Raw genomic sequence first — 25,210 nt, forward strand, 5'->3', positions numbered from 1 at the left:
TACTAAGTAGAATTTCAACTTACATTTTCTATCTCACATTAGAGTTGATTGTGTCCTAGTATTCTTCCTAAGCTAGTGACTGAGGAGAGACAGGGTGGCAGAGAAGAGCTACTCTTCTGCTGAGACACACAGCTAGACTACATTTTCCAGCTTCCTTTGCAGTTGTGACCACATGACTAAATTCTAGTCAGTAATGTGTGAGAAGTGACACTCTCGAAATGTACCACCTCTGAAGCTGGACATAAAGTCCTCTCGTAAGACACCCTCCATGCTGTTAGATGCTGACCCCCTCAAAGTCGTCAGGAGCCAGACGAGGACACGGAATTAATGTGTGGAGCAGAACTCTCCTACTCACCTGAATCTGTCCTGGACTGTTGATAGAAACGAGAAATAAACCTCTATTATGTGTATGCCATTAGTTGTTTTTAGTCAATTTGTTAGAACAGCAAGGTTATCCAAATTAATAAATGTCTTTGCACATTGTACAGAATAAACTTTAGAATGCTAAGTGATGGGACTGAATTTAGAAAAAAAGTCTCCTCCTCTGGTGTCAGAAACACTATTGTCTACAGTTGACATGTGACTGCTTTGGCCAGAAAACATCAAGCCCCAGAAGTCACAGGTTTCACTCTCGTTTAGATGTTTAATAGTCAAGTAAGTGATAGCAAAGGTGAAGGATGATTTATATGAAGTACTTCTTTTCTCTGTATTATAAATTCACAGTTGGGAGAGAAAACCGAATGCATGTACAGTCTTCCCAAGCTACCATAGGCTCACTGTTGACACTGAAGTTTGTCTCGATCTAACCAAGATACTTGTCAAAATTTATCAACGTATCTATTTACTTCTCTTTTTACCTATAGTTCTCTTCACCTTCTACTAGTTTACCTGAAAAGAGTAGGAAGATGCTTTTCAGAGTCCCTTTCACTCTATCCAAAATACAATTAAATGTATTTTGCTAGAAGTAAAGATAAAGCGGACATATCACACATGCACACACGCGCACGTGCACACACACACACACACACACACACACACACACACACACAAGGACAGCCCTATGCTAGCTCACCAATAAATGACATACTACTTTCTAAACAGAGAAAAACATTTATTTCGGAAAAGACTGCATATTTTTTCTATCACTTTGTGATTTCATAGTAAGTGGATATGATTTAGCTAGAACACTTGGACCAGAAAATAAATGACTCCTGCTCATCCTGTGGGTGCCAACTACGTTCAAGCATGAGGGGTTGCTGGCCCGCAGTGCCAACATACAGCACCTTCGCAGGGAGGCCAAGGCCCTCATGCTCCAGCAATACCAGACGGCGCTCCGATGAGGCGGGCTGCTTCTGGCAGGTGGTAGCACAGGAGGTAGTAAGTGAAAGCAGCTCAGCATAAATAGTTCCAGTGAAATACAAGAATAATATTCTGGCGTCCTCAACTCATTTTCTCTCATTCATGACTCACAATAAACGCATATTCTGATGGGCAAATGGCTAAACTACCCCAAAGAAATGAAGATTCATCTCTAACCTCTAAATGGAAACTCTCCACTGATCTGGAAACCTTTCCCCCTCAAGTTAAGCAAAGTTTGAACAGATACGATTCTCTCCTCATTGACCTTGGAAATTTGTCCCAGGCTGTCAGCCATTCTGGTCATCTCCTCTAGACCAGCTGCTGTCTTCCTATCAAGGGGGATTTGGAGCATTCCATGGGTCAGAAGAAGGTAATGTGTTCTGGGCCATTTCTAATCCCTGGAAAGCCCCCGGTGTAGAAGATTGCCCCAGCCAACAAGAGAAAGAGGGGAAGACACAGAGAGGCAGAGACAAAGACAGTATTTGACCCAGAGGGGGAAAAATGAAAAAAAAAAAAAGACAACAAACAAACAAACAAATTAAAAGTGTAATAACTCTAAGAATTAAGACATTTCTTTTCATGGGTGAAAAATGTAATTTCAGGGTTTTACTTCAGGGAGATAAAAATGAAAATTTACAGAGGCCCTTCACATTTAAAATACATTGTGTTGAAACTTGATGATGGGTGAAAAAGAATTATACTATCTGCTCTCTAATTTTTCACAGATTTGAAAATTCCCCCATGAAAATTACAAAAATAAAAAAAAAACTACTTAAATAGTCCACACCGATTAACAAGTATTTCTCACCCATTTACCATGTTTGTAATTCTATTTCTACTAAGTTTCATTTTTCAAAAATATTCCTATTTCCACAGACATAATTACAAAGAGGTTATATAACTCAGCAACAATAAAATCCCTTGGTAAGCGAGAAGAGGGAAAATTTAAAAACTTGGAAGAAATTAAAAGTTTCTGGAGTGACTAATCATGAGCTGTAGGAATTGCTGGGAGTGGAGTTGTTTCATTTAGAGCTCCAAAATTTGTCAAGAATTCACAATTTGTATCCATGTGACAGACTAAATGATACAGGGCTAGGCACTGAAAACAACTGCATGGAATGGAAAACTCTGCCTCTTAATCGACACTGCAAAATGTACCAGGTCTGTTCAGGTAAATAGGCTCCAAAATGATAAGCAGCGCAAACATCAGAGGTTTTAAACCTCATTCTGTTTAATATAGGTCAGAATTTCAAGTTTGATTAAATTTTGCACTCCCCTGTGGCCTGATTTCTGTTCAGCCTAGACTAATTACTTTCAGGACCTTGCTAATTGGGATGACTATCAAAGACAATTTATCGTGTGGCTCATTTTTCGTAATATTTTCAATATTTAGTGTTCAATATTTATCAAGTTATAGTAAATTAGATTAGTATTCACAAAAAGTCAACATGCGGTTCCCACAACATAGCATTTCAAGGTCATCATTGACCCTCCAATCTTCAAAAAACCATTTGAGATTATGTTACTAAATTCTGTATGTAATTATAACTTGGCCATAGAGAAGTTTTTCTCCATAGGGATTCCTGGTAAATTGCTCTTTCTTGGCATTCTTTTTGCCCATGAAATGAGGAAAGCTGAAGTAATTCTTCCTTTAAATTGAGATGCCCCTTGAGGTGGCAAAAATCTTAACAATGTGGGCATAGCAATCAGTAGGAAAAAAATGACCAATAAGGGACTTTGGTCTCAAAAGTTGAGAAAACATATTTCTACACAAACCTACCACTGAAATCAGACTTCGAACTTCCTAGGTGATGCCCCTCAAGTACAGGGGGATGCTGCCACCATCCGTCACTCTTAACTAAACATCACGGTATCCCAGGGCTTCAGAACCTGAGACCCAAAGCCTGAAATTGTTGGAATATTTATGCTACTCTGTGATAGTCCTCCTGGAAAAGCAGGTAATTGATAAGTGAATGACCTCCTCAGGCAATTAATGAAATACACACATCAAACACTGGTTTAGTAAGATCATATGACTCCTGAGGCTTCACTATATGCCTAGAAATTTATATCCAGGATCCCATTTGATCGTACCAGCACTGTAAAGCAGATGTTCTTATCTCCAATTTTATAATAAGAAACTGAAACACCGAGATATTAACTAACTGGTCCAAAGTCATAAGCGGCAGAGCCAGGATTCAAACTTAGATGTAGTAAATGCTGTTGGTGCCTTGCTGATATCCTCTTAACCCGATCATTAACTTCCAATTCTCAATACAGAACTGCATTTCTTTTCCTGGTGATTTCTCCTATGTCTGTTGTCTGCTTTGCCAGCTCTTGAAGAAAGCCAGAAATGTCTAGGAAATAACTACCCTCAATGACTGACGGGAGCTAGTGTACAAATACCCCAGCTCTCCCTCCTCAGGGGGGATAACACTGGCTCCTGTTTCCCTAATGTCATCAAGCTCATTTCCTATACTGATAACTTATTTGATAGCATGCCCTTTACTACCCAAACGTGTACCCCCACACTTCCACCAGGGTTTCCTGGGATCACCTTGCAAATAAACTAGTTATCCAAGAGTCTACTTCAGAAGTAACCTAAAATACGACACAGAGTCTGATTCTAAGTCCTTATGATTATTCTTTACTCTTTACTCTTCCACACTGGGAATATGGCAATTCAGGAGAGTGACAAATGCCCAGGATCTGACATTGTTAATAATGGAGAAAAATGGTCGTTTAATACACATAGTCTTTCTTATTGGATAGTAGGCTGCTTAATGCAATGGCCTGATCTGTTACACCATTTACACCTCTGTAGTCTGGCATATCGCTAGTGGGTCCAAAATATTTGTCACTCTTTTTATTTCCAAGGTTGATTATACACACCAGAGTTGGGGGAAAAACAGACATCCCCTTTCCTCCTCGATTATTTCTAGCCCTTTCACTGTTGACACTACATATTTTATCAAAGAGGTGATTATTCCCAGGGGTTAGAAGACCAGTTTTTCATTCTGGTAGTGTGAGGAATTAGGCTTCCCTGTTACACCTCTAGATTAGGAACTCACTAAATATGTGTTAGGCTTGAATATAAAGTACAAACTGATAACAGACACACGAAAAGATGCTCAACATCATTCAATCATCAGGGAAATACAAATCAAAACCATGATGAGATACCACCTCACACCTGTCAGGATGGTTAAATTAACAACACAAGAAACAACAGGTGTTGGTAACAATATGGAGAAAGGGGAACCCTCTTGCACTGTTGGTGGGAATGCAAACTGGTGCAGCCATTCTGGAAAACAGTATGGCGGTTCCTCAAAAAGTTAAGAAATAGGGGGCACCTGGGTGGCTCAGTGGGTTAAGTGTCTAAGTCTTGGTTTTGGCTCAGGTCATGATCTCACGTTTTGTGAGTTTGAGCCCCATGTCCTGAGTTTGAGCCTGTCTGGGATTCTTCCTCTCCCTCTCTCTCTCCCTGCCCCTCCCCCCCACCTGTCAAAATAAATAAATAAACAGTTTTTAAGTTAAAAAATAGAACTACCTATGATCTAGCAACTGCACCACTAGGTATTTATCCAAAGGATACAAAAATACAGATTTGAAGGGGTACATGCACCCCAGTGTTTATAGTAGCATTATCAACAATAGCCAAGCTATGGAGTGATGAATGGATAAAGAAGATGTTTGTGTTTGTGTGTGTGTGTGTGTGTGTGCAGACACACTCACAATAGAATATTAGCCATCAAAAAGAATGAAATCTTAACCATTTGCAATAATGTGAATGAAGCCAGAGTATATTATGCTAAGTGAAATAAGTCAGAGAAAGACATACCATATGATTTCACTCACGTAGAATTTAAGAAACAAAACAGATGAACATATGTGGGGGTGGGGGGGAAGAGAGAGGGAAACAAACCATAAAACACTCTTAAAGACAGAGAACAAACTGAGGGTTGATGGGTTGATAGAGGGAGGTGGGTGGGGGATGGGCTAGATGGGTGATAGATCACTGAATTCTATTCCTAACACCAATTTTGCACTGTATGTTAATTAACTGGAATTTAAATAAAAATGTTGAAAAGAAAAAATATATACAGAAGCTGAGATTAATCAAAGAAAGATGATTTGGAGTCAAGAGAAATTTATTAGAGCCACAGTGGTCTCACAGAGAAAGAGAGAATCCCAGGTAGGCTCTGTGCTGCCAGCAGAGGGCCTGACTCGGGGCTGGATCTTATGACCTGTGAGATCATGACCTGAGCCGGTTTGAAGAGTCGGATGTTTAACCGACTGAGTCACACAGGTGCCCCTAAATCTTTAGGAACTTAATTGTGCCCTTATTTTGTGTTACTTAGTCTGTTCTGCCTTGAGGACTCAAGGGTGGGCACCACACAAGCTGTGGCTCTTAGAGTCCCCATTCCATCGGTGATGGCAGATTATAAACCAACAGTGATGAGAAGTACACCTGGAGAAATACGAGAAAAGTGAAGTGTTGAAAGTGTTCTGTGATTGGGAGAGGGTGGGAAGCATTCTTTCTGTGGTTTATGGGGAAGTGGAAGGGTCTGAGAGTCTTCACAGAAGGTGACAGTTGAGCTGGATTTTGAAAGACTACAAAAGTAATTTATGAACAGAAAAAGATGAAATAGTATGGGTCGTTTTGAGGAGAGAGGTTTAACCCAACATTTGGCCTCTAAGGAGGAAAAAAAAAATATTTCCCCTCAAAAGTCAAATGTTTGGAGATACAAAGTTACTTGTTGTCCTTCTCTTAGCTTGAGTCGTAACTTTTTTAAAGGTGGGCAAGAAGATGCTAGATGTCTAAGACACGCCTTGGTGACCATAAGTGCTTTTATCTAATCATTCATTCATGAGACACATATATATCAGCACCTGCTATGTGTCCAGCACAAGGCCAAAGACAGTGAAAAGAATGCTACACTTGGCCTCAGAAGTTTCCTGGAGTTCCATTTGTTAGCTCTGTGACCTTCAGCAAATCATTTGGCTTTTCTATGAGGTAAGAAGATTGGACTAGATCACATTACTGGGATTATAAAAGTCCTGTCTAATTCTAAATGCTATTGATTCCTTGAGTCAGCCTGTATTTCCTGGGAGACTGAAGCTCGAGGCCCCTCTTCTTCACTGTGTGTTTGCCAACTCTCTCGTGAGTCTTCCCTCAGCTCCTTCTCAAACACCCCTCCTCGTTCCATAAATCTGCATACGAAAGGACCAGACAGCTGTAGCTCTCAACAGCTTTGGTTTTCATCACTGCCTGTGTCATCCTGCTTGCTGAAGCTGCTTTTTAAAGGGGCCAAGCCTCCTTTAAACAATTCTAAATATTTTTGAAGTTACGAACCAGAACACAACAAGCTTACAAATAGATAAAACAGTAGCGTTTTCCCACAGGTGGTTATACTAACAAGAGGACCTCTCTGTGGGAGCCATTCTGTGATGCTGGCTGGTCGTGGAGGGGGCCAGAGCAACACTGGAGAAGCTACGGTAATGTTAATCAGAGAAGCTCCAGGGAGAAAGTCAGCATCATGATAGGAAGGAAGAGAAAGGGAAGGAAACCCACCTTAAGAGAGGACATCCTGCCGGCCACGCACTCTGCCAGTTGTGCTATTTATATCAATTTAAATTTCCCCACATGACCACAAGAGTCACAACTGTGGTAAGCAATGATATACTTAACTGAAAAGAGATCACTGCTAGAACAGCAAAACTACTCTGGTCTTGCTAAATATAAGGCAAAGGCAGAGGAATAGATACTCACACACTCACACTCTGTTACTCCCTGTTATAAATCTTCTTCTGCTAGCCTTACTCCCATAACCCATCTTAGGTTATGTCACTGATTTAGAGATGATGAATTGTTCTCTGGCAGCTGAGGTAAGCATACAGGCGCCAGGCATTGCAAAGAAATAGCAAGACAATAGAAACAAAACCGCCAAATACATCAATGTTTTGCTTAAGATTAATACGAGATTTACATTTCAAAGTCTAAAACTCACGGTTCAAGAATGATCATTGTCTTTGACAGGACCTTGAGACACCACTGCCAGAGACTCAGTCCTGCAACTTATACCTCTGCCTCTTCCAATTGCTCTGAATAAATGGTATTTTCCTTTTGTGACGGTGAAATCAGAACACCTCCAAACTCCAGGCACTTCATTCATTCATTCATTCATTCATTCATTCATTCATTTTTACCAGCAAAGAATTTTATTTGGAAACAGCAGAGAATTACAATCCAGGACACTCAAGCTACATCAAAACCATAGGTAAGTCCACAGAACAAAGGAGAGGAGACTCTTTTATTTACAAAGAAGGGAGGTAGTTGAAAGAAATTCTTGTGAACTAAAAGTCCATAGAGGAAACTGGGAGTTTGAAGTATAGTGACTTCTCATTGGCTGGCCTGTGTCTGTATCTCATTGGCTGGGCTGTTGCCAGGGCAAGAGAAAACCTTCCTTCCTACACCTGGGGTTGTAAAGGAGTATCCCCTTGCATCTCTTCCAGTTGGGTCTGCAGCTGACCAGGAGTGCTGGTCATGAGAGCTCCCCCTGCTGGCTTCCCAACTCCATTCTAAGGAGGTCTTTGATTATTTTTCATACAGGTCTGGTATCATTGCAATGTATTCTAAAGAAAAAATTCTGACACCTTTTCTTGATTGATTTCCTGCCACAGAAGACAATTATTTTGGGTTTATTTGCCACCTATAAAAACAAACACCTAATGTCACAGGAGGACAGGAGTAAAAAGGGAGGCTGAGATTTTACTAAGTGAAGGTGGCACCTATTTCAGTGTGCAGAAAGGAAGGGGACCAGCACCTTCCTTGTTCAGGGACACAGTATGGATGATGCCAAGGCTCAGCAGGCCAGCTGCCGAAGCAGCAGGTGGCAGGGCATGGCGTAGCCATAGGGAATGGGCATCAAATGCCTGGTGGGCATGGGCAGGTTCACATTTTCTTCCTTGGCATCTTGTTCTGGGGGGGAAGGGACTGTCTCTTCTGCAAGGGCATGATGTTGATGAAAGAGTAGGGGTTGACTCTTCTTGGGACCCCAAGTGTAGTGGGCTCCACTAGCGCGTCTGTGTCTGTTCTCATCCTGATTTCACCTCCCACTGCCATCCCTCCAAGCCCCTACTCCTGCTCCACCTCTGCAGCCCCGGGATGTGCCCCAGACCCCAAACAAGGGGCACTTTATATTTCCGACACTGATATATTGTGATGTCTGACTTCTTATTGATAACTAAATTTCACTTTTTAGTCCTTTTCATCTTGTTATGCTCACTGACCTATCTCCTAAAAGAGCTGAGCCTTAGTGGAAGAAATAGTGCCATCATATTTTTTTTTAAGGAAAATATACAGAACTTTATCAAGAGTTCAGCACTTAGAGCTATTTTTATTTTTTTAACGTTTATTCATTTTTGAGAGATGGAAAGAGACAGAGCATGAGTGGGGGAAGGGCAGAAAGAGAGGGAAACACAGAATCTGAAGCAGGTTCTAGGCTCTGAGCTGTCAGTACAGAGCCTAACACGGGGCTCGAACCCAAGGACCACGAGATCATGACCTGAGCTGAAGTCGGACACTTAACCGACTAAGCCACCCAGGTGTCCCAGCACTTAGAGCTTTTAAGAGTGATCAAGTTCAGACTCTGTTCACAGGTAAATAAAAAATACGGTCAGTCACCTATATACTTTGCTTGTATGATAACAGATATTCATGAAGGTTATAGACTGAATGTTTCTGTCATCATTTTGTTGATGGACATCCCATAGAATAGGACCCATGGGACAGTAGAAAAAGTATAATCTTTGGAATCTAGAGAGCTGGTTTTTAGCCCCAGCTTATCCACTTAAAAGTTGTGTAGCTTTAGTCAAATGAATTGATCTGTAGGGGCCTCAGATTTCCTTGTCTATTATCAAAAAGAAAGAGGAAGGGGTGCCTGGGTGGCTCAGTCAGTTAGGCATCAGACTTCAGCTCAGGTCATGGTCTCACAGTTCATGGGTTCAATCCCCATGTCAGGCTCTGCACTGACAGCTTGGAGCTTGGAGCCTGGAGCCTGCTTCAGATTCTGTGCCCCTCCTCCTCAAAAATAAGTAAACATTTTTTTTTTAAAGGAGGAAAAGAGAAGGTAGAAAAGGATGAAGGAGAAGAAAAGAACAAGACAAGGAAGGAAAGGAATAAAAATAATGAGAACTAATAATATATACTCATATAACCTATAGGGTTACAACTCACAACTCATTGAAAGCAGTATATACAATGTAAAATGGTAATAAATACAGCATTATTGGTAAAAATTATACTTTAGATATTGTTAAAGTCTTCTGCATATTGAAAAAAATCCAAGAAATAAGCGATGCTTCCTAGAATAATTAGTTAAATCATCACCTTCAGATAACAGCAGGATCTCCATCCTAGCACAACTGCAGTTTGGATTTGTTGGTGGCAGTGTAGGTCTGGCTTTCTGGGGCACTCAGCTCAAACCCACCCCCTCTAAAGAATATCTTTTTTCATCAGCATCTTTCACAGATTACAGACTTCTAAGTTTGACTCTTCAGACTTCCTGTATCTTGAAGTCCTGCATGGGTCGGAACACTAGCCATCAGACTGTACCGTAAGTACAGTCCCGTTGACAACAGCCCCTGAACTGAAATAGTACCTGGTGAGTGTATGGTGACTGTCTCACTGCACACTGGAGCTGTTAGTTCTGGTTTGGTATTTGGTAAAGAGAATACGAATCAGGACATGGAGTCTTGCAATAAAGAGGAACTAATGGAGGTAATTAGGAAAGAACACCTGTCGGTGAGAAATTGCAACCTCTACATTGGCCATAGCCAGCCATTGCTCCCAATTGTTATTCACAACAATGGAGAGCCTCTGGACTGTGAATGTGAGCAATGATGGACGGCAATAAAATTTGCAAATGAGTTTTCACATTGTCTAATAAAATTCTATGACTTTGTCAATCTGTGTTGACACAGACCTACACAGGACTAGATGATAAAACGTTGTAATGGGAAGCTAATTGTTTCCTTGGGTTTATGCATTTGTCTTTTATTTCTATGGTTCTGGATGCAAATTCTGGCTTTCTTATAAATGACCATGAGGATAGAAGTCAATTCTGAGTCCCTAGTGGTCAAATACCCTATTGCCCAAACCATTTCAAGACAAACAGGGCTACAAATGGGCAGCAAAATGAAAGCCCCAACACATGAATCTGAATTTAGGGGTATGTGGAATCAGGGTAGCCTCAAACATGGCTCAGAATTGTGCATTTTATTTTCTTCCCTGTTTTTCAATTCAAGTATCATTAACATACAGTGTTTTATATTGATTTCAAGTGTACAAGAGAATGATTCAACAATTCTATACATTTCTCAGTGCTCATTGAGATAAATATACTCTTAATCCCCTTCATCTATTCCCCCCACCCACCCACCTTCCCTCTGGCAACCACCAGTTTGTTCTCTCTATATAAGAGTCTGTTGCATTTCTATACACTAATGATGAAGTAGCAGGAAATGAAATAAGAAAACAATGCCATTTATAATTGCACCAAAAATAGTATCTGGGGCACCTGGGTGGCTCAGTTGGTTGAGCGTCTGACTCTTGATTTTGGCTCAGGTCATGATCTCACACTTTTGAGATGGAGCCCTGTGTAGGGCTCTGTGCTGACAGCCAGAGCCTGCTTGGGATTCTTTCTCTCCCTCTCTCTCTGCCCATCCCCATTCATGCTTGTTCTCTCTTTCTCTAAATAAATAAATAAACATTTAAAAAAAATACCTAAGAGGGTTGCCAGGGTAGCCCAGTCAGTTAAGCGTCTGACTTCAACTCAAGTCATGATCTCACAGCTTGTGGGTTTGAGCCCTGTGTCGGCTCTGTGCTGACAGCTCAGAGCCTGGATCCTGCTTCAGATTCTGAATTTCCCTGCCCTTCCCCCACTCACACTCTGTCTTTCTCTCCTTCAAAAGTAAATAAACATTAAAAAAATTAAAAAAAAATACCTAGGAATAAACTTAACCAATAAAGTGAATGTTCTGTTCTGAAAACTATTTAAAAAAAAAAACTGATGAAAGACATTGAAGATGACAAATTGGAAAAACATTCCATGCACATGGATTAGGAGAACAAATATTGTTAAAATATTCATATGACCCAAAGCAATTTACAGATTTAATGCCATCCCTATAAAAATACCAGCAACATTTTTCACAGAACTAGAACAAATTATCCTAACATTGGTATGGAACCACAAAAGATCCCTAATTGCCAAAGCAACCCTGAAAAAGAATAAAGCTGGAGGTAACGCAATCCCAGATTTCAATATATACTACAAAGCTATAGTCGTCAAAACAGTATGATACTGACATAAAAAGAGACACAGATCAATAGAATAGAATTGAGAGTTCCAAAATAAACCTATGTTTTTATGGTCAATTAACAACTAAGGAAGCAAGAACATACAATGGGAAAAAGATAGTCTCTTCAACAAATGGTGTTGGGAAAACTCGACAGCTACATACCAAAGAATGAAATTGGACCACTTTCCTACCCATAAACAAAAATAAACTCAAAATGGATTAACGACTCGAATGTGAGAACAGTGCATTGTAAGTAAGCTACTAAACAAAAATTGGATACTGTCACAGAAGTTTTAGATTAAGGATTGCTTTATACCTGTTCCAAAGATGCCATGTTAAAAAAATAAATAAGAAAGAGCAAAGAACATTTTACGCTTAAATTAGCCTCAGAAAATAACATTTTAAAAGTTTATTTCAATTCACAAATAGCTTTGGAAGTTGTAACCTGGGAAATGGAAATGGGGAATAAAAGCGAAAATTCACAAAAGAAGATTATTTTTGCAGATATACTCATATTTATTTGCCTTTACATGTTCAGCAAGAAACAGCTGAAACAAACAAATAATTGTGGAGGGAAAGGGGAGCAAGGGGAAAAGGAAATTATATCTATATACACATAAGCTCTATGTGGTCAAAAAATTCGTTTAGTTTACTTGATGGTTACCAGAAGGGAGGTGGGTGGGAGGGATGAGTTAAACAGGTGACAGGGATTAAGGAGTGTACTTGCTGTGATGAGCACCAGGTGTTGTAGGGAAGTACTGAATCATTATATTGCACACCTGAAACTAATATTATACTGTATGTTAACTAACTGGAATGTAAATAAACTTAAAAAAAATTTGTTTAGTTTGCTACTCTACTCCCATTGGCTAGAACAGGGCAAGCTTGTAATAAATGTTTGGTAAATATTTCCTAAATAAAAACAGCATATCAAGTTTTGTCTTGTTGATTAGTAGACAAGATGTTCATCTAAGTTATCATTTTTAATACAGCCTCAAAAACTATAAAATTGACAACTCTCTTAAGTGTTCATTCATTGAACATCCCACAAGCATGGACACACAAATATAGTATAGCTACCTAGTCATTTTCTATATTAAAGGTGAGAGGAAACATTATCTATTGAAACAACTACCTACTAATGTCTGCTTACTAAGTATGTATGTATTGCACTTTACTTGGAAAAGTCCTTTATTGATCTTTGCTCCATTTCTCTGAGATAGTAATTGAGGGTTAATTATACTTTCTTCTAGACTGTCTCATAGAGGCTTATGGAATTAAAGCTAGTAGCATATTTTGGATTTCTGGAAATAAATTAACATAATAATGATTTTAGAAATAAAAATTTAAAAATTGAGAGAAAATCACACTCAGATTTCACAGACACTTAAATCTCATTAGCATCAGTTTTGAAAGCATTTTAACCAATGGAACCATAGTTCACAAGTAAATATAAATCAAGTGTGGAAGCCAAAATTACTTCTAATTTCTTATTCTCCTTTTGTGCCAAAATATATTCAAAATCAAAGTATAAATTTATGGGATACTTAAGTCTTTCCTCACTACACAGATTCAAAGTTCTTGAGTAAATTAACTATGTTGTAGGACAGAAGAATATTTTGTGTAGGATTTTCACAGAGGATTTTTAAAAACATTTAACAATTAAGATAACAAAAAACATATGACAAATTATCTTAAGTAAAAATAAATATGCTAATACTATAAGAAGACATGAATGCATATGATATATATAATATATAATTTTCACTGTGGTTGGAATTTATAAAAGTGAAAATTTGGAAAATTTATACACAGACTCTCATTAAGAGAGGTTAAGTGATGACAGGTTCTTGGAAAGAAAGAACTGGCAAAGGTTCTCAGCCCAGCCCCCTTCCAGATTATAAAAGACAATGAGGTGCCCCCTGAATCAAAGAGGAAAAGTAAGTCTCTTGAATCCAATCAGCACTTACAGAAATCTCTCAGCACTTCTGAGGACCTCTCTTTGTGGGTTCCTTTCCAATTTCTCTGGACAGGCAGATGAACATTAAATTATGGAGAAAGGGAGAAATACATTCAGTATGTTGGCCTGGAAGACAGTCGCCACATGAGTGCTTACAGAAGGCAGGTCAGGAATATGAAAAGAGTGCCCCACCTGGGCATGGTGGGGCTGGCCCAGACCAAAATTGCCCAGACTGTAAATCCAACAGGATTTGCCTGGCCTCTACTCTTTGGCAGCCCTGCCTTGAAATGCAATATCCAGTCAAAGATAAGGTGACTCTTTATTCCTATGAAGAGAGATTCCAAAATGGTGGAGATATATATTCAGAGCAGCTAGAAGAACACTGCCTTGAGAACAAAGTCCCTCCTCATCGAACCCAACTAACAAGATGCCACTTGCATGTTTCTCCTCTATGCCTACAAGGTGACCAGTGCTTTCTATGAAGGCTCTAAAACTTCGTCATCACACATAAGAATAAAGTTCACAAGCATCTGTCTTTTCTACCATCTCAAAAAGCTCTTACTCAGGCACAAAACTTACTCTCTAAACATAGCTATGATCATGTCACCTTCTTATGTAAAAACCACAAGAATACTTGCCACTCGTTGAGGAACCATATGCCTTCATACATGCAGGCTTTTGCACAGGATGTATCTCCTGACTGAGACACCTTTCTCAACCTCAAGGCAGCCCAAATGGCCTCTCTTCCTGAGATCTTCATCAACACACATTTCCTCCCCTGCCCAGGTTCAGCAAAGCCTCATCCTGAGTGTACACATAGCACTTTGCATCTATCCCTATCCTATCTGAATTCTATCTGAATTCAAAAATTTATTTATGTGTTTAAATAATAGCTCTATTGGGGTGCTTGGGTGGCTCAGTCGGTTGAGCGTCCGACTTCGGCTCAGGTCATGATCTCACGGTTCGTGAGTTCGAGCCCCACATCTGGCTCTGTGCTGATGGCTCAGAGCCTGGAGCCTGCTTCGGATTCTGTGTCTCCCTCTCTCTCTCTCTCTCTCTCTCTCTCTCTCTCTCTCTCTCTCTGCCCCTCTGCCGTGCATGCTCTGACTCTCTCTCTCAAAAATAAACAAACATTAAAAAATTTAAAATAATAGCTCTATTTACTAACTTGATATGACCTTGAGCAAGTTATTTTACCTCTCTTGGTCTCAGTTTTCTGATTGTAAAATTAGGAGGTGGAATAGTTAGTCACAGTTATATTTTGATGCATTGTTCTTGGTCCTATGTTAGACTTTTAGAATAAAGCGGTGAACAAGACTAGAGTTTTTCCCTCCTCATCTTATATCCTACTAAAATGGAGAAGATGACTAAACACATAACAAACATGAAACTTCAGATACCATTGGGAAGTGCCACGATGAAAATAAAAGAAGGTGATGCTATAGATGGTGACAGGGAGGGAGCTTCTCTTGCCAAGGTGGAAGGGGAAGGCCTCTCAGAGGAAGGGAAACTTGAGTTGAGAATGGAACTGGGAATAGATGGAGCCTTTGTACCCACATTCCAAGTAGGAGACACATCAAAGAAAGACCCTATAGCAGGCATGATCTGCATGTGTGCAAAGAAGATGAGGCCGACAGCAGTGACTGTGGTCAGTTAAACATGGGGGTGGGGAAAGGTGAGGTCAGACACATGAGCAAGTGGCAGATCACATGGGACCTTGAAGGAGTTTGAGACTGATTCTGCTACAACAGTAAAACATCAGACAATTTTAAGCAGTTGACATAATTTGCTTTATACTTTAGAATGATCAATCTGGCTATTATAAGGTGGAAGGATTTTGTGGGAACAGGTAGAAGATGAAAAGCAATTTAGGAAGATATTTTGATAATATAGGTGAGTGATGCAGCAGCTTGGACAGTGTTGCAGCAGTGAAATTATAGAAGAGTTAAAATGAATCACCAAGCTACTAGAGTAAAGGGTGAAAAAAATAAATTAATCAAGAACGATTGCTAAGAGTCGAGCCTGAGCAGCTGGATGAACATGGAGGTGGGGAAGGCCTGGGCAAAAGAGTATATTTGACTGTAGAGGTTTCAGCCTTGTTAAGACTGAGGAATCACTGGAAATCTGAATGAGGATGCACAATGGGCTGTGGACTAGATGAGTTTAGAGCTCACAGGAGAGGAACTGGGAGTTGGCTCTTGAATCCATAGTCTCCTCTTGAGAACCATCAGAATGTTGACAGAAAAAGCCATGGAATTAAATGAATTTGCCTAGAAAAGAGTGAATGTAGAGAAAATGTAAGAGCTGAAGAGAAAATGCTAGGGCCTGCCAATATGTTGACCGAGAAGAAAGCACCAGTAAAAGATGCAGAGTAAGTGGAGAGGAAGTGAGGTAGGAAAAAAGGAACAGGCATATGTGGTGTCCTAGCTCTGGATTAAGAATGTGGTCCAAGAAGAGAGGCAAACATTTGCTGTTGAATGAATGAGAGACTACTGAACATTGGCTTTGACAAGAGGTAGGTCATTGTTTTATTAGTCTTCTTAGGAACTATAATGTCTGACAGTTCTGAGAGCCTAGTTGATATTCGTGGTCATAAAATGAGTTTCAACTATCCTGATGGTGTCATTTTCTCCATCAATGTTCAGCTACTCTGGTTAAGGTAAGGCAAGATGAACTGTTGAGTTTAATCAGGATATAGGCTTGCTTGGCAGAAAGTCAGAATAGGTTAAAGTTTCTGCTGATATCTAAAGATTCACAAAATAATACTGAAGTTTTATTTTATTTGAATCTAAAATATCAAATGAACTTTTTAAACTAACCTTTCATAAAATTATCCAAATTAAGGTAATTTATGACTGCATACAAAAATTTGACAAGGAAGCAATGAAAAGAGGGATTTTTAGCTATCTTGCATGTTACTAAAATTACAAATATTGGACTAAGAATATGGATGATTAATCCAAAACAAACAGCATGGTTATTCTTTCAATATTTTTCACTTATATTTGGCTTCCCTTCCTTTTCCAGTTTCAATCCTTGGGAAATTTAACAGAATGGATTCTGGGGGAGGCAGGTGGCAGGATGGGCTAAACAGGTGGTGGACATTAAGGAGGGCACTTATTGGGATAAGTGCTGGTTGTTACATGTAAGTGATGGACTACTGGGTTCTACTCCTGAAACTAATACTACACGGTATGTTAACTAACTTGAATAAATAAAATTTTTAAAAAAGAATAGATAACAGGAAAAAAAAATAAAAAGAATGGACAGGACTTGATGTCCTGCCAAGTGTGGCCAAGAAATATCCGATGTCACAGTTAGAGTTGCCATAAAAATTCTTTTAAAATAAGACAAACGCAAGGAATTTATATATTAATAGAAACTATTTATCCCAGTGAATAATTCAAAGATTAGCTATTCCCCTAAACTCTGACATCTTATAGAAGGCAGCATTTGTCTTTTTTTTGTTTCATTTTAGGAAAATCTAAAATTAAAACCTACTTTAAATTCTAAAAATAAGTGGTTTAACTCCTGAAAATTTATTCACTCACATTTTAAACTCCAACATACATATTTCTAGACTTGTAAACATATTTGCATTCTTTTAAATTTAAATAGAAATAGATTTGTTAAAATCCGGTTCTCTGAAATGTTCAGGAGAATATCATCTGGCTTGATTTTTATAAATTACATGTAATGTTTTTAATAAAATACTATGGAATACATGCTACTTTGGAACAAGAATTAATGATTGAACTCTTTTCTCACAGACCATTAGTTTTTTCACAGTGTCCACGCAGTGGACAAAAATAAGTAGCTGTCAGTTTCAGTATGAAGCAGTGTTTAACTCTTGCTAAATTCATTTTGTCATAATAAAGAAAACCAACTTGAATCCCAAACATTACAAGTGACAAAACATTTTAAGGAGTGTTCATTTTGTATGTAGACTGCACCTGAAGTACTCTGCTTTAATCTAAATGAAAAAGCCAAAGTGGAGTCAAAAGTTATTTACTGTTGCTTCTTCCTTGACATTTCTAACAGGACGTAACAAGCTGGTAAAAAGGGAAGTCTGGACAGACAGGCCTCCCTATGCGTGCATTCAGTGAGCTCCAGCAGTATTCCTCACACAGGGCCAACAGCAGCAGCATCTCAACAAGAATAGCAGCAATGCCTTGCATTTATACAATGCTTTCTAGTTTACAAAGTGCTTTTCATATTGGGTTTGTTTCTTTTAATGAGAGGGAAAGTTATGTGGAGGATTTTATTCCCTTAGAATACAGGAGACTTTTGGCAAGATTTTGAATCTTTCCTCTGTGGCCAATTAGTGACAATTCCACTTTTGCAAGACAGCCGTCTCCCTGTCCAATTTGACAAGGCAAAGCAAGAAGACTGGCACTGAATTCGATGCCAACAGTAGTTCAAAATCTCACCACCATCAAAATAGGAATTTGGATGCAAAATTCCAGGGCTTGCTTACTAGGCTCTGGCCGCCACAGAGGCTGAACCATAACCAGAGTCCGCTTCTGAAAGAAGCAAGTCGATGGCAGAGTAATTGGTATAATATCTCTGCAGAGGAAGTCTGGCGGTTATGATGAATGCAAAATGGCACAATTGTGTAATCACGTGTGTACCATTATGTTTGTTTCAACCTTGTTTATAGCAGGAAAAAAATAGAAATGATGATATTAATCAATAGGCAGTGAGTTGACAATAGTTAACTGGAGTACTATGTAACCAATAATGAAAATACAACAGAATATCATCTGGGGATGGATAGAGTAGACCAGAGAGTGTAGGACCTTGTAGGCTATGATAATGCAGAATTTGGACTTTTTCTCAATGTAAATTAGAAAGCCACTGGAGATTTTTGAACATAGGAGGGACAGGATTTGACTTATATCTTCAAAAGATCGCTCTGACTCAGGGTTGGAAAGAGACCAGCAAGACTGTGGGAGGAAGAGACAAGGATGTGCCAGGGGAGGGTTATCATGACTTAGAGCAGGTACTACCAGCAGGGAAAGTGGGGAAAAGAACCTAAAGTCTACAAACAGTGAAGGTCAGGAAAACAGGATTCTCTAATACATTGGACATTGGGTGTGTGAAAAATTAGAGTCAAGGAGGACCCTCAGGCTCTGATTAAAGAGATGTGTTTATGCACGAGTAAACCAAAGCACAGGAAAACGCACCCTCAAAATAACAGGGTTGTTGCTGAGTAATTGGTTTAGAGAAGATCTTTATTTTCATCTTTATACTTTTGTTTGGGATTATGCAAGGAACATGTGTTACTTCAATAATTTAAAAGCTATTTTAAAAAAATAAACTAATGCCAAAGAGAATGAGAAAAAATTTGCCCTGGTATGTATTTCTTTGGTCAGCCACCCCTTGATGCATGACAACCAAACCCCACAGAGTAGCAAGCAACAATTCTGGAATATGAAACAATATCTGACCCCCAACCTGCCCAGTTTTAGGATTCATAGCAAGTTGCATCTCTTTATCTGTGTCTTTTCTAACTGAAGGAGAGAATTCACTAGGGCCTCCCACACAATGAACCTGAAGATTAACACCACGGAGTCAGCACACCTGCCAACCAAACCACATAAGTAAACCTCCATCTGTGTAGTGAAATGACTCATTCTTATTCTCATTAACCCTCAGAGTTAGCATATTTGAGCCTACCTCTCTTTCAAAATTTTTATTTTGTTTATATTTTCATAGGCCTTATGACATACATACTTTTTTTTTTTGGTAAACCACTTTGAATACTTTTTTAAACATGTGGGGTAAAAATAAATACATAAACACTTGGATGTTTTTTTCTGCACACCCCCCCCCCGTTCCAGGTATATGTGCATGATTTCTGTCTTATTCAAAATCATGCTCTCCATTCCCCTAACTGCCTCCCTCCTTACTGCATGGTTGTCAGAAGTCATGACCAGACCCATGCAGTTAAGAAAAATACTCATGTAAAGATCTGTATACAGCGCTAAGCCATTTGGAGAAAAGGTACAGGCACATCTAACACACAAATAACGCACTGGCCCTGAGGAGCCATGTATGAACGTGGACAGATACTTCTTCAGCAGACACTCAGCACAATGAGCATGGGTGTACCTCTGCATGCGAATCTCTTCATTCAGCAGTGGAGATTAAGAAAACGTGATCGTTCTCCCCAAACTGTGACACAACGCACAACCAGATGAACAAAATTGCTTTCGTGGCAGTGGTAGGTCTTCAAGCACTATATAGGAAGACTCCTGACGTCTTGCATAACACCAGATCCCTCCTGTTTCCTCACACATTCCTTCTCCACTGCAGCTGCACTGTTCACTTTCTGTCCTTCAACATGTGCGTGCCTGGAACCCAATGAATCGGTGGTGACTGCAAGCTGTGTTTCTCCCCAGCTACTTATGATGGGGACTTTTGCATTTCTAGCTCATCTCATGGCGAATATTCGAACACTTGGAATTCAGGCGTGCAGTCTGTGCATGTACTAAGCATGTGGCTTTCTGCATATGTCTGCACATCATTTTTCAGGAAACTCTATTTCACACTACACCAGCTTGATGGGTAGCTGTTGTTCACACCCACTGAGAAATAACTCCATGTGAGAATAATACCTTTACAACTTTGAAATGTCCTCAGACAGACTTCTCATCTCCAGGCCATCAACCTGCTGTGAACTCTCATCTTGACTTTTCACACTTACAGGCAACAGTCATGCAACATACTGTCAAACAATATGAAGGTTTGAGGAAACGTGAAGGAGTGCAAAATTAAATCGGAACCTCAACATCTTTTTAGTTCAGTGTGATTTTTATAATTAAAAGAAGTCCGCTACATATGCAACTATATTCGAACCCAGGGTCAACTTAAAATTTCCACTCTGTCTTCGAAGCGTGTTTACATTTCTGATCCTCATCTATATTCTGTTTGTTGAAAATTGGTGTATGCACTCAGCATCTGAAGTCCCTGTCCTCAAGATGCTTTCTACCTACACCTTCCTTGAAGTAAGTATTCCTGGTCAAAAATCTCAATCTTTACTTTAAGCCACAATTACTATGATACCAAGGAAACTGAAAGCCAGTGTGTGTATGGTTCCAACGAACTGAATTTTCTCTTTGAGAACCATCCAGAAATAATTTTACCAATCCTGTTTGTTAAAAACCCAGCAAAATGTAGGCATTCAATAAATATGTTATAGGAAAATATAAATAAGCAACTCTTTCATTCCACAAATAATCACTGAGCCCCTGAGATGTACCAGACTGTGTTGTGTTGCATATTCAAAAGTGAATCTAATGTGAATCTGGACCTAAAAGAAATCCACTCATGCTCAGTAGAAGAGCTGACAGGTTGATTATACTTTCCCTAATTCAGCAGGAACATTTTTTAAGAAGGGCTAAAATATACACATCAAACCTCTCATTAATTTTTAGTTAACCAGAAAGTTCAGCCTAGTGAAAACCAGCTCACTCTTAGTGCTTAATTCTTTCAGGAATGCCCAACTTGCTCAACATCTGGAACTCAGTTCAATCCGACAGATGTATTGAGTGAATATCTAGACTCTGCACAGGCCAGGCCCTGGGGATGCAAGATGGGAAGAAAGAGGCTGGGAGGAAGAAGAATGAGTTAATGATAGTCCACCCCCAATCCTGGGATGGAAAAGTGAGCTAAGAAGTGTAAGAGGAACAATAGAAGAATATATGAGATATGGGAGCTGATCGTGGGGGTGACAGAAAGTGACAGGGCACAGGGGAGTGCATTGGGGAGGCTTCTTCCATATGGGGATGCAAACTTAGAAGGTCTGAATGGGCTGGGCCACTGGGAGACTGAGTTGGTTAAGCTTTTGACTCTTGGTTTCGGCTCAGATCATGATCTCACGGTTTGTGAGTTTGAGCCCCACATCAGGATCTGTGCTGTCAGTGTGGAGCCTGCTTGAGATTCTCTCTCTCCCTCTCTCTCTCTCTTTGCCCCTCTGCTGCTCACTCTCTTTGTCTCTCTCTCTCAAAAATAAATAAATAAAACTTTTTTTTAATTAAAAAAAGAAGAAGGTCTGAATGGGTACTAACCCAAGACATCTTCTAGAAGTTGTTCTTAAAATTCCCAGTGTCAGTTTGTTTCCTTTTCATTTGCCCCTATCCTAAAGGGTCAGTAAAAGGAAAATATAATAAGCCAAATCTTCTGAGTAGCTTTATTCTCTTTAGTAAAAGTTGTCATAATTAGACATCTTTAATCTCTGTATTTACAAGATGTTTTTGATGTAAATTATAGTTTGGATGGGAAACTAAAAGAATTGTGTGTGTATGTGTATACATAAAATACACATCCTTGACTAGATAGAAACATCCTTGACTAGATATTTGCTTATATTTGCTGTTAAACATTTAAATAATTATCGATGCCAAATATTAATAAGAATAGTTTCACCTCTAATTTAGAATTTGTACATAAAGTTTAAGAAATGGCATATGGAAACATATAGCCTTGGGACATATGTGGTCAACAAAGGAATGGAATAAGCCTCATGGCACAATCACTATAAGACTTGCTTCTAGATAATGTTTCTTTTAAATTTCTCAACAGGAGTGACATCTTCTTCCCCAGCTTAGCTTGGGAAAATGTTTTAACGTACTTTATGATACATGAGTAGACACGTATCTCAGGAAAATGAAACTAGTTATCATCATTTATGAGTTTAAGAAAGCCATGTAAGGTAAAGAGAACCAAATTTCCCAATTAAAAATTAAACCAGTGAAATTTCATAATAGTAAAAACTGAGACATTGTATGAAGTGGTCATAATGTAGTCTACAAGTCTTACGAAACTCAGCATGTGAGCTGTTTTACCTGTGAAAGATTTCCAAACGAACTCTGCACACCAGGATGGAAAGTGAACCAGGAACCATGATGCCATTTGCCTGTTGCCTCTCCACTAGTATTGCCAGCCTCAGCACAGCCAGAGAGACAAGAAGTGGTAGGTGTCTAAGACATCCCTACTAACTGACTACTAAACTCTTTGACTAAGTTCACCAATAGTTATGTCCCCTAAAAAAAAGCAACAAAATGTGGGGCTCCTGGGTGGCTCAGTCAGTTAAATGTCCGACTCTTGATTTCAGCTCAGGTCATGATCTCATGGTTCATAGTATCGAACCCCACATCGGGCTCTGTGCTGATGGTGTGGAGCCTGCTTGGGATTCTCTCTCTCCCTGTCTCTCTGCCCCTCCCCCGCTCATGTGCACACACTTGCTCTCTCTCTCTCTCTCTTTCTCTTTCTCAAAAATAAATAAGTAAACTTAAAAAATAAAATAAAAATAAAACAACAATATGAAAATACAAACATTCCCATTAGAAATATAGAGATACCAGGTACTTCATGAAACAAGTGATTCTACTAAACAGATTCTCCTCTTGTACTTAGATCTGTTGACCCCCAAAGGCATGAAGGAAATAATTATGAGACAATAATTCTCTTAAAATTCTCAATGCTCCTTATGGTTCTGTGGTAGGAGTGAATTATCAATTGTTCTTAAAGGAGACATAGAAAAATTTCCAGTAAAAAATTTTTGAGAACTCAGAGTGGGTCAGGTAGAAGTAAAGGGCAGTATTGGCTGGTTTCAGTTTCTGAGTTACTTATCTACAATTGATGGTTGTGATAAAACCCGTCCATTAGAGCAGGATGTCAACATGATCCTCTTTTCTAATATTTAGCTTTTAACAAAGATTGATCACAAATTTTTCTTTAGACAATTTTGTAAAATAATCCAGAAATTTTTAGCTAATAGACACTCACTAAGAAACTTCTCTTGCTCAGCACTGTGTGGGGTGGTGGGATATACAGCAGTGAGTGGGTTGATTGGCACTCTGCTCTCAGCAAGCATCCGATGGGACTGCTAGGCACTCATGGCCACCACTAGATCTTTACTGTATTAGTATTTAGAAAAAATATCCTTGCTTGTAAACGAAGGGTTTGACTTACCTGTCACCTCTTTCCAGCTCTAAGTTCCTTTTATTCCTTTGACACTAGGAATGTGCACAGTGCTGGAGATATAGATGATTAGCTCATCAAATGATTAGCTTGCCTTCAGGGAGTTGAAGAACCAGGAAGACCAGAAAATATGTATCAATCCAAGAAAGTATCTGTTCTATTCCATAATTTGGAAAATGAGAAATTCCCTCTCTTTCCAATCTGTCATTCATCTCTGCTTGCCCCTTCTTTTATTCTGATTGATTATAAAACCTGCACTTTGGTTATAGGGACATAAATTAATGGAATTACTGTGCTAAAGATTACTCCCAGTAAATGATTCTTGCATCTGCAGGGTTTTTCTCCCTATCTATTCCTATGAGTTATTTCAATGATTCTCAGATTTTTCCACAATTAATTTGCTCATAAAGGGACATAATTCCAGCTAACACTTAGGACCTCCTAAAGTATATCACTACTAGAGTTCAACACAGTGCTAGATGGCCACCTGAGTTTTAGAGATGTCTAGTTTATCAGAACTGAGCTGAAGAAATAAGCTGACCCTGCCAAATGATGCTTTCAAATGATAGAGGCATAACTTTGCAACTTTTTCCTTTGGTATTGGTTGAGTCCCCTCCTCCGTCACTTGAAAATGACAATTACTAACAGACTATAGATCCAAATGATAAACACCCAGCACTGGGGAAGTAGCAAATCTCAAGTAGGGACCAACCCAGAAACCTTAGGACCATATATACATATATTGTATTTTTTACCTCAAAGAGAAGCACTATTTGTCCCTCAGTCTATGATTTGCAGCCTTGAAGCCTGTTTCCAAGTACTGCATCAGAATGATGTATTCAGGAAGTGATACACAACCGCCAATGGGGGTGGCATCTGTCTCATAGTAGTGTATGTCTCTTCCAGGCCATATCATTTATCTGAAACAGCAGATATGGAGATATGGATTAGAAAACATGTACTATTCTTTGAATGATTAGACTGCAGAGCCACTTGGAGATTAAAACAGCTATCTAAAGTATGGATCAAGTGCTTAATGACAACCAATAATCTGGGAAGTTTTGCAAATGGAACTCTCTAGTGATCCTCAAAAATATCTTTGCTGTAAAGCAAGATTCTTTTCTACAAATTCAATGAGTAACTTTTCCAACAATGATCTTCTGGAAAATACAAGGGGATTTGAATGTTCTAAAGAAATGTTATTGATCAAAAGGATAAAACTTCTCTGTTTTATAGAGTAAGAAGTATTTTATGCCTTCTGAGCTTATAAAGACCACAAATTTATGTGTCCACATGGATAGTTTATAAGTGTACCTGTTTTAATATCTGTGAGATCACACACCAACATTAAAGGATAGCAATATAAGAATATGCCAGCTCTGTGTCTGGCCTCGTTCCTTGTAATAACTCATGACTTTCATGTGCCATTACCCATTAGCAATTCCTTCTTCAGTTAATCCTACATATCTCATCTATATTGGAAACAGAGTGATAATTTCATGTTCAAAAGAGGTAGGAGGCCTAACCATCATGCAAGGT

The 25,210-nt window shown here is 39.1% G+C and overlaps 1 long non-coding RNA gene across 3 annotated transcripts in view; it reads right to left on the reverse strand.

The window, feature by feature from the left end:
• The window catches only part of LOC132664132 (uncharacterized), a 146,290-nt gene that overhangs the window by 76,591 nt on the left and 44,489 nt on the right, over positions 1-25,210 (reverse strand). For 2 of the 3 annotated variants that reach the window (XR_013553400.1, XR_013553402.1), the window contains exon 2: positions 24,427-24,591. This is a non-coding gene — a long non-coding RNA (uncharacterized LOC132664132). Of the gene's footprint in view, positions 1-23,662; positions 23,766-24,426; positions 24,592-25,210 lie in introns of all 3 variants that reach the window. The other variant, XR_013553401.1, reaches the window with a different exon arrangement.

The sequence above is a fragment of the Panthera onca genome, chromosome F2 (assembly GCF_046562875.1).
Source record: "Panthera onca isolate mPanOnc1 chromosome F2, mPanOnc1 haplotype 2, whole genome shotgun sequence".
Taxonomy (NCBI): domain Eukaryota; kingdom Metazoa; phylum Chordata; class Mammalia; order Carnivora; family Felidae; genus Panthera; species Panthera onca.